This window comes from Myotis davidii, unplaced genomic scaffold, assembly GCF_000327345.1.
Source record: "Myotis davidii unplaced genomic scaffold, ASM32734v1 scaffold265, whole genome shotgun sequence".
NCBI classification, from domain to species: domain Eukaryota; kingdom Metazoa; phylum Chordata; class Mammalia; order Chiroptera; family Vespertilionidae; genus Myotis; species Myotis davidii.
The window spans coordinates 2,737,356-2,747,031 of record NW_006296627.1 but is presented as its reverse complement, the minus strand read 5'-3'; the positions used below and the strand labels follow the sequence as shown (position 1 = coordinate 2,747,031).

The 9,676-nt window shown below is 52.4% G+C and overlaps 1 protein-coding gene across 1 annotated transcript in view; it reads right to left on the bottom strand.

Annotated features, from left to right (window-relative positions):
• The window catches only part of TSPAN18 (tetraspanin 18), a 158,436-nt gene that overhangs the window by 45,595 nt on the left and 103,165 nt on the right, over nucleotides 1-9,676 (bottom strand). The window contains exon 3 of the mRNA XM_006772245.2: nucleotides 1,259-1,391. The gene's annotated coding sequence lies outside the window, so the exon portion shown is untranslated. The remainder of the gene's footprint in view (nucleotides 1-1,258; nucleotides 1,392-9,676) is intronic.

The window sequence follows — 9,676 nt, the reverse complement described above, 5'->3', positions numbered from 1 at the left end:
CACATGTGTTTTTGTGTATGTGTGTGTATATAAATGTGTGTGTTTGTGTGTATGTAAATGTGTGTGATTCTGCGTATGTGTATGTGTGTGATTCTGTGTATGTGTGTGTGTGTGTGTGTGTGTGTGTGTGTGTGTAAATCAGGCTTCCAGATACCAGATCCACGAAACCGAGGTCTACCTGTGAGAGGCCACAGGCAGGACCTGCTTGGGACAAATCAGCCCTCCTGCCCGCTCCCTATCCCCGCCCCCTGCCCGCTAGGGAGCATCCGCTGTTTTGTCTGCCCACATTCCTTCCTCCTTTTTCTGAAGATTGTTCTTGGGCAGATGACCACCCAAAATAAAGACTCTAACGTCCAGTCTCCCCTGCGGCCAGTTGTGTCATATATCTACATTCTGGCCACTGGGACACGAATGCAAGTGACATGTGCACCCCCTTAAAGGATGGGTAGCAGAATGGAGATAGACACCACCATGGGGCCATCGCGGATCATGTAGAGACAGTGATGGAGGAGTCACAGGACAGAAGGAAACTCAGCCTCTCACGCTTTTGTGGAGAAGAAACTCCTTAGCTCAGTGGTACTTAGGAAAAAGCATCCTCTCTTTTGTTTAAGGAGCCATGACTTTGGGGTTTTGTCACACACAACCAAACCCATATCCCAACTAATGCAAGGACCTTCGAGGATTGTGCACAATCTAGATAAAGCATCTTCATGCATCCCTGCAGTCAACAAACAACAGCCAATTTGCTCTGCTGGGATCCGGGGATTCACCTACGACAGACAAGACCCTGTCCTCACCGAGTCTACATTCCAGTGCGAATGTGGACTCCACTCCATCCATGTGAGAATCAACTAGTGACAAGCTGACGGGGCAGGCACACGACTAGTCCAGTAACAGCTAACACTTACTGGGTCCTGAGCTTACTGGGTGCCCATCCTGTTCTCAGTCTTTTTCACGTGTTACCCTATTTTATCTTCACCACAAACCCAGAAAGTGGGTGCTCCTGCTTCCTTGGTTGACTGAGGAGGGGGTTGAGACACAGAAAGGTCTCAAGGCCACACAGCTAAACACTGGTGATTCCAGGATTTGAACCCTGGTCTGCTGGACTTTGGAGCCTTAGCCACTCCTGCTAAAGAAGGGACTAAATCAGGGCCCTATGACAAAGAATGACAGGGTGCCCTGCTGACAGTTACCACTAGCAACGACAACAACGAAAGCAGCATAACGCCCCGTGCGGAACAAGCCTGAACTCCCTTACCTCAGTGGCTGGCGTCTGGAAAAGGCTTGTGTCCACGTTTCTAGAAGCCAAGTTCAAAGGGTTCACGTCGCTTTGACGACAGTGCCAGAAGCTCTTGCCACTGCAAGCTCCGTGCTGTCCAGGAGATGCCCACCTGTCAGAGACAAACAGAGCCGGCCGTGACTGCCTCGTTGGGGGAGAGCTTACTGGCTCACGCTGCCTGAGGTCTCTTGTTTTTGTTTGAAATGCTCTCTGGGCCCCGAGGAGGCTGTGTGATGAGGCAAAGACTGCAGGAGTCTGAGGTTACTCATCAGGACTGGGAAGCCAGACAATTCTAAGATGCAAAGATATGCATATGCCTGTGTGTACGCCCGAAAAAAAATACGTAAGCATCTCGCTGCGTCTAGCACAGTGCACTTTGCAGAGTGGGGATGCTCGACAAATGTTCATGGCTTGCTTGAATGTAAAACATAATTTTATACGTCCAGGCGAGGGGGTGGGAACTGCGGGAGAGTTCAAGTGCATTGGAGGAAAGATCCTTGCTCATGTGCAAATGCATTCCTGGCATGCTCCATTGAGCCAGCCCAACGGCATCGTTTTACCAACAAGGAAAATGACACCCAGAGAGGGCCAGTGACTTGTCCAAAGTCACACAGCAAGTTGGTGGCAGAGTGAGGCCTAAACCTGGGGTCTCTCCGGTTTCGTGGCTGGGTGCTCTCTCCAGGGATGCTCCCTTCTTTGCAGTTGTCAGCCTTGCAGTCCCTGGAGCAGCCCAGGGTGCACAGCCAGGGTCTGCTGCCTGCCTGTCAGGTGCATGCTGGGAAAGGCCAGGGCCGAGGAGGGTTTCCTGGCTGTGCTTAAGCCGGGACATGGGAGGCAATGCCCACAGTAGCATAAGCTTCAGAGGCAGGTGGATCTCGCCCCATGCTGGGGCAACCTCTCTCCAGAAGTGGGGCCTGGGGCAGCTCAGGGCGTGAGTCTTCAGGGAGAATGGCAGCATTATCTTCAAGAACTGCAGGGTGTAAAAATGGCTTCCATGAGTCTGTAAAGCCTTCAGTAGAGCATTTGGCATACAGCAAGCGCTCAATAAATGTTAGGGAGGCAACACAGGAGAGAACACAGTGAGTGCCTGCGGGGGCGGTGGAGCACTGGACTGGGAGTTGCTTTTTGTTCTTGGCACATCTTTAGACAAAACCCTCTCCATTCCACCAGTTATTTGTTCCCTCTGATCCACCCGACCCCTCTTCCCTGCCTCCCAGGGACAAGTGCGGGCCCGCACCCAGCCTATCTGCTTCTCCCTCTGGGCTGCAAACTCCCCACCTGCCCACGGGACCCCAAGCCCCGGCCCACATTTCACCAGCCAGCAAAATGCAAATGTCATTAGCGCTCTGCAAGCTGGTGAACGCTAATGTCACACCAGACGGCAGCCAGCGCGTGAGAACTGGAGAGGGGCGGGGTGGGTGGGGTGGGACAAATCCCCAGGAGAGGTGGCATTCTCCGCTTTTTCCAAGAGGGTCTGATAGAGGAAGAAAGGAATGGCTGCAGGAAAGAGGTGACGGCGGAGACGGTCTTAGCAGCGTGCTATGCGGCTGTGCCGCTCTCACGGGCTCACTGCGGCCACCCGTGGTCCCAGCTCCAGCCCCATCGGATGGCGTGTGTGTATCAGCCTCTCTGGGCCTCCTCCCGATACCCTTGATGAAGTGGCTCTTCTGGGGTGACCTCCAGCCTCCATCTTTCGTTTACACCCCAGCCCATGCTCCCTCACACCTATTAGGAGAAGCAGACCACCCACCCCATTAACAGACCCATGGCCGGGGGAGTTGGGGGGGAGGGCTTTCATTCCCAGGAGGTGACAGCAGGAGGCCCCATGGACCTGCAGGCAGCAGTCCTGGGGTCCCCTCCCAGATGTGAGCACTCAGGCACACCTTCTCCTCCGTGGGGCCCTGGCTTCTCCCTGTGAGAGCGGGTGTGGGACCCGCCACCAGTCCCTGCAGTCTCTCGGGGCCAGGTCTAAAGCCAGGGCTCTAATAACTCACAGGCAGAGATACCAAAGTAAGGCCCCTCCTCCCCCAATGTCCTAATGACCCCAGCAGGCACAAGAGGGCTTCCTGGAGTAGAGGGCAGACATGTGTATCTGGAGAGGAGAGAGGGTGCTATGGGCAGGGGGGCCAGGGTGAGCAAAGGCACAGAGATACCCAGATTGGGGCCTTGGGCAGAGCAGGAAATGAGATGGAAAAGTCCTGTGATCAGCGCTTTACACTGAACGTTGGTAAAATGTGGACAGTGCTCCCTTGCACTGGGCTGGCCCTGAATGCCACAGAGAAGACACAGGCATTTTCCTGAAGATCACAAGCAACATGAGCATTCACTCATGTTGGTGAGCATTAATTAAACACTTGCTGTATATCCAGTACTCAGAAGGTGCCAGGGATGAGTGAGGCACAAATTCCACCTCCAAAGGAGCTCACTGTTAGGGAGAAGGGAAGGTTAAGTGCCCTGGTTTTCATAGTTCAAGGAGGCTGAGGAGGGCTCTTCACTCTGAGTTCAGAGAAGGGAGGGGCCCCTTCTTTTTTGAGCCCCGGGAAGGCTTTCTGAAAGAGGGGGCAGATTTGAACATACGGAGAGGAGAGGAAGACACCACGGGCAAAGGGACCAGGGTGAGCAAAAGCATGGAGGTACCCACGTGTGGGGTGGGTATCCAGGATCATGAGCCAAGACTGTCTAGGAAATGAGACAGGAAGGGAAGGCAGGGGCTGGAGGGGTAAGGTCCTTGAATGATGCTAGGCTAAGGATGAGAAACTTCATCCATAGGCAATGGGGAGCCACTGAAGGTCATATAGCAGAGGTATTCTCCAGGTAGATAAAAAGTAGGAGGGAGCCCAAGCAAGTGGAAACAGAGAGAGAATGAAAGGAGGATGGGAAGGGCCTGGTGGTAGAGGTGGAGAGTAAAGAGATGATGAAAGGGTGGGTGGGAGAGGGAGACAGGTATCGGGGGAAAGATGGTGACTGGACTTAGACATGTTGGGTTTGCACCCCAGCTCTACCACTGTCATCAACTGTGTGGCCTCGGGCAGGTCATTTAACCTCTTTTGGCCTCAGTTTCCTTCTCTATAAAGTGAAAAAATAATAATAAAGCCATTTCATAGGGAGGTAGGATTCAACCAGACAATCTATACTAATAAAAGGGTAATATGCTAATTAGACAGATAGACCAGATGTCTTCTGGATGTCATTCCGGATGTCCTTCCTAACAAAGCTGAGGCCCAGGCGAAGCCACCCAGGGTCTCGGGTGCCTGCGGCCAGAGGGAGGAAAGTTCTGTTCCTGGTTGCCTGTGGCCGGCTGGAGGACGAAAGCCTGGGTCCCAGGTGTGGGGGCTGAGGCAGAGGCAGTTAGGGGAGATCAGGCAGGCAGGCAGAGTGGTTAGGGGTGATCAGGCAGGCAGGCAGGCAAGCGGTTAGGAGCCAGCCATCCTGGATTGTGAGAGGGTGCGGGCTGAGCTGAGGGGACCCCCCTCCTATGCACAAATTTTGTGCACTGGGCCTCTAGTATGATATATGAGAAGCACTTGAAACACAGTGAGTGATTGTTGGATGCTTACTTTCTAACATGTAAGCATTTATCGCTTTTATTAATCAGCAGTGCCCTTCCCTGTTGCAGATGAGGTGCTGCAGCTCAAGGCAAATGACTGGCTGGGATGGGCACCGCTGGGCCTCAAATCACAGGAGAAACAAGTTATGAGCAAATAAAACTGGATGACTCAGAGAAGAGACTCGATCTTAAAATATTGCTTTTAAAAAGGGCTGTTTTATGACTTTTGCACTATGCGCTTATTAAACCCAAGCTATAAATGTGAACTAATAAGTAAAATGAGTTAAGTTAATGAAAAAAGTCAACCTTCGGGATAGATCGGTATTACCTAATGGCAGTCCATAAACATAAACATAAAAATTTAAAATACAAGAATGAATTGCAATGCCCAACAGCTCAGGGATTCTGCCGTTTCTCTGTCTGAGAAATAAAAGCTATTGATTTTAGCTTGGGTTCTCATTGCTCATGAGTGAGTCTTTGAGAAGTCATAAAGGAAGGAATTATTTCTGATTGTTTACTCACTAAGGACCGGATGTATTGAATTTAAATCGTCTCCGATTCCTAATTAGTACAAACCAAAGTAGGATCTGCATATCGCAGATCTGGAAAGGCCCTTGGAGGCCGCTGAGCTCAGTTTTCTTTGTTGGATGGACCTGGAACCTGACGGAAAGAGGAGAGCAGCTTGACCAACGTGAGCCAGTGGGTGGGATCCAAGCCAGAACAGGGCTCCTGCTCCCTCCCCGAGTCCTGCTCTGGTCTCTGGAGCCTCTGGGATCAGATCCTTCCATCCAGGCCTAAAGGGTATGTGGGGGTAGTAGGTGAGCCTCAGGGCAGCTGGCTGCTGGGAAAAGTAACCTGCCCAGGAAAGGAGCCTAGAAGCTGACGGTCTAAGACGGATTATTACACAGTGAGTTCTAAGACACTCCAGCACGCGGTCCTGTATGGCACCCTTGAACCCTCTGCCCACCACTGGGCCAGGCAGCTCAGCTGGGAAAGAGAAACACAGGAGGAAGGGAAGGTTCTGTTCTGAGAGGGGCTTCAGGGTGGCACAGCCCCGGGGCCAGCTCAGTTCCTCCCTGTATCCCAGGGGAGGATGGGGACAGAAAGACCTCAAGGTCTGATAGGGAAGAGAGGGGTCTTAACTCACCCAGGCGCTCTCTCTCTCTCTCTCTCTTGCTCCATGGTGACCAAGGAGCTTTGCATGCGTGCATGAGTGCATGTATGTTGAGCTTCAGCCTGCACACGATTATGAAGCAGATGTTTAATTACTACCTGAGTGTTATTAATCAACACGATTGATACACAACCCATACCACATAATTACTTTGCAATTACACCAAAACGAAATATTTTACTGCTGAGGGTTTGCTAATTACCCGGCCTTGCCAAAGGACAGGTATAATGGGCAGCAATTTTTCTTCCTTCCTTTTCTCGCTCCCCTGCCCTCTCATTAATCTTCTGGGCTGGTATCCCCACCACCCAGAACGGGGAGCCCAGGCAGGCTGCCGCCTCCTCCGCAAGGGGCTGCTTCTGTACTCAGGTCGGTTTTAATGTGAAACCCTAACTTGTCCTGCCCTCTCCGCTCAGCTCTCCAGCATGGAAAAGCATGTCCTTCCCAGAAATAAAGCCCACCTCCTGCAGGCCTGTCACGGAGAGGCATCATGGGGCAAGGGTCACTCAATGGAGACCCTGGGAGGTCCATGGTTCCAGTAAGTGGCACAAAGGGGCTTCACATATCTAGGCTATAAGGTGCCACAGTGGTGTTTTCTTCCTTGAGGCTGGCTCCTCTCTCCCCTCCCCCACTCCCGATTCCTGTTATGTCACAGACTTCGCAGCTCAGCCAGGTGAGTAACAGGCAGAGAATGGGAATTTTTATCTATTAATTTGATTTCTGAACCCCTGCTGCTTGCCAAGCCTGAACAGCTCCCCCGGCAGGCTCCGAAACGAGGGGAGAGAGGGGGGCAAGCAGCAAATGGGGGACAACTACATCAGCAGCCACTGCGGGCTTCCCTGAGGATGAGGGCTGCCCAGTGGGGCCGGGGAGTCAGTCTCCCTGGAGCCAAAAAGCAGGAAGGGGGTCTGGTTCTCAGGGCACCAGCCACAGGCTCACACTGCCCCACCCCTCACAGAAAGAGCCCACTGCTCAGGTGCAGAGCCCAGCCAGCCAGTACAGGGGACCCTGGTCCCCTCAGCCTTCCTTCCCATAACATCAGCCTCTTTAACCTGGCCTCTCCCTGAAGTACCATGAGCCCTGGCTACACGGGGCATTGCACTTCAGTTAATCTTCAAATCTTTTCCTATCCACCCCGCACGAGGTAGCTATTGCTGTCCCCCCTCTCACCTTCCCCCGCACCTCCCCCTCCTCCGTTCTACAGATGTAGAAACTGAGGTTCAAAGAAGGGATGTGTCCTTAGCAAGTTCTAGATAACGTCGCCCCATGAGCCTGCAATTCCTCTCCTGGGCATAGACCCAAAGAAGCAGAGACGGACTAACAGGCTGCACGGGTCCTGCGCCCAGCAGAGCTCCTCCTGCTGGGCACGGAAGGGAGATCACCTCCCCCGACCAAGGGCACTTTCCTACCTGCTTTCCTGCGGGGCAGGAAGCCTGTCACGGTTCACAGTTTATAATAAATGCAACTCCATTTCCTCCCGGCACCCCCCTCCCTCCCCCACAGAGCCGGCCGTGTCTGTGAAGTGTCTGGGGCTCCGTGGACCAGCCAAGTCCCGGACACTTGGTGTTTTACTGTCCGAGGCACCTCCACTGCCAGATTCCCCAGGTCAGGAAGAATCAGGAGTTCCGGCCTCTTCGGAGATGGGCCCCTGCCAAGTGCTTTCCCCCATCAAACCACAGACCTAGCCCAAATCCCAGCTGCCATTCAGGAAACATACCGTGAAACGCCTGAGCTGTATGTTGGGGGTGGGGGCAGAGGTGTGAACCAAAAGGCCTATTCGCTTCGAGCTGGAGTCACTCAGAGTGATTTGGATTCTGCCACTTTCTGTGAAATGCTGGACACGTCATGTAACTCCTCTGAGCCTCAGTTTCTTCATCTGGAAAATGGGATAATAAGAGCACCCATACACCACAGGGCCATTGTGGAGATTAAAGGAGATAGTGTGTGTAAAGCGCTCAGCACGGTGCCTGGCATAAAGTAAAGGTTCCAGCCATGCAGCTATTATAGTTGTTGTTATTATTCTTATTTTACAGATGCAATAACTGAGGCCCAGGAAGGCCACTAGGAGAGAGCCAGGATCCCTAAGCTGATAATGTACTCCTCTCAGCAAGTCCAGGTTTTAGACAAGACACAGCCAGTGCTGCCTGGCAAACTACCCCTGGGTCTGGCATCTTAGCCACTGGGCTTGGAAATGCCACAGGCTGCACGTCCTCACTTCTGTGTGGACTGCGTGCCCTGGGGAGCGTCAAGGAGACAGCATGGAGGGCGGGAGGCCAGAGGGCTGAGAAGCAGAAGACTCCCCTGCTTCCTGGCCAGGTGGCCTCGGGTGAGTCACAGATCCGGGCTGCTGTCCGTGCAGTTCTCTTGGTTTGGAACGCCATACCTTTCTCTCCCCATCGAATGAACTCCTACTCGCCCTTCAAGACCCAATTCACATGTTGCCTCCTTTGTGAAGCTTCCCCTCTGCCAGGGAAAGGCAGCCACTATTCTGCTATGCTCCCATCGCAATTTCTTCATCTCTGCAAGTTCCATGAGGACTACGTCTGGTTTTCTGGTTTGTTCTTTGCAATGTCCGCCGAGCATCACGCCTGCCATGTAGTAAAAACTCCCTGAATGATAAATGTCTCTGTTACTGCTCTCTGGCATTGGACACTGACCAGAGGCATACATCTTACTCACTGGACTTGGAATGCCCAAGCACAGGACGCATTCAACAGCAGCCCCCTGCCCGGTACTGGGTCCATCCTCGGTAAAAATCAACAGACATGATCTCTCTAATAACTGTTGCCCTGCTTACCTCACTGCCTTAAGCTAATGAATATGCAATAAGATAACCATCAGGGAAGCACTTTATAAATCAAAGGAATTATATACATGTAAGGTATTGGCATTAAGAAGAATCCCAAACACCAGATACTGCCAACGTTTTCAATAGACTTTTGGAAGAGCTTTTGCATTTGCAGTGGAATGTAGGTGACGATGCCAAGAAATCCACTTCAAACAAAACAAGGCGGGTAATTAGGGAGCCCTCCCTCCAGGGAAGGTGGAGAGACAGGGACTTCCCTGATCGGCCTCTCTGTTTGGCTATTGATGGTCCCGGACATGCTAAGGGGCAGGAGGTAGGGCCTGGGAACCTCTTCTCCCACTGATACCCAAAGCAGAAAGAGGGAGCTTTGGGAGCAGAGAAATCCAGTCCAGCCACTTGCCAACTTTGAGATTTTGGGTGAGTCTATTGTCAGGTGATGAGGGGGTGTGGAGAGGTGGAGGGGATGGTGCGCCCCTCACTGGGTGGTGGTGAGCATTAGGCAATGAGGTAGTCAGATGTGAGAAGCACCAGGCCTGGCATGAGGAAGCTCTCAATAAACATTTATTCTCTTTTCCTCACAAACTATCCTTGGATACAATTAAGGCTGAAAAAGTAAACTACAGACTGGGAGCAACTAGAACTTTCATATAGGCTGTCAGGACGGACCAATGGCACACCGTTCTATCGGGCAGCGTGTGTTAAAGCTAACCCTTTGCCTCCCCTGTGACAATTCGGCATTTCCACTCACAGTAACAGTCCCAAGAGAAATGCCTGCACATGCCCCCAGAAAGACATGGCCCAGAATGTGTGCTGCAGCCTTTTACATAAGCACCCAAAGTGGAAACAACTCAATGCCCAGCCAGGGAAGAGTGG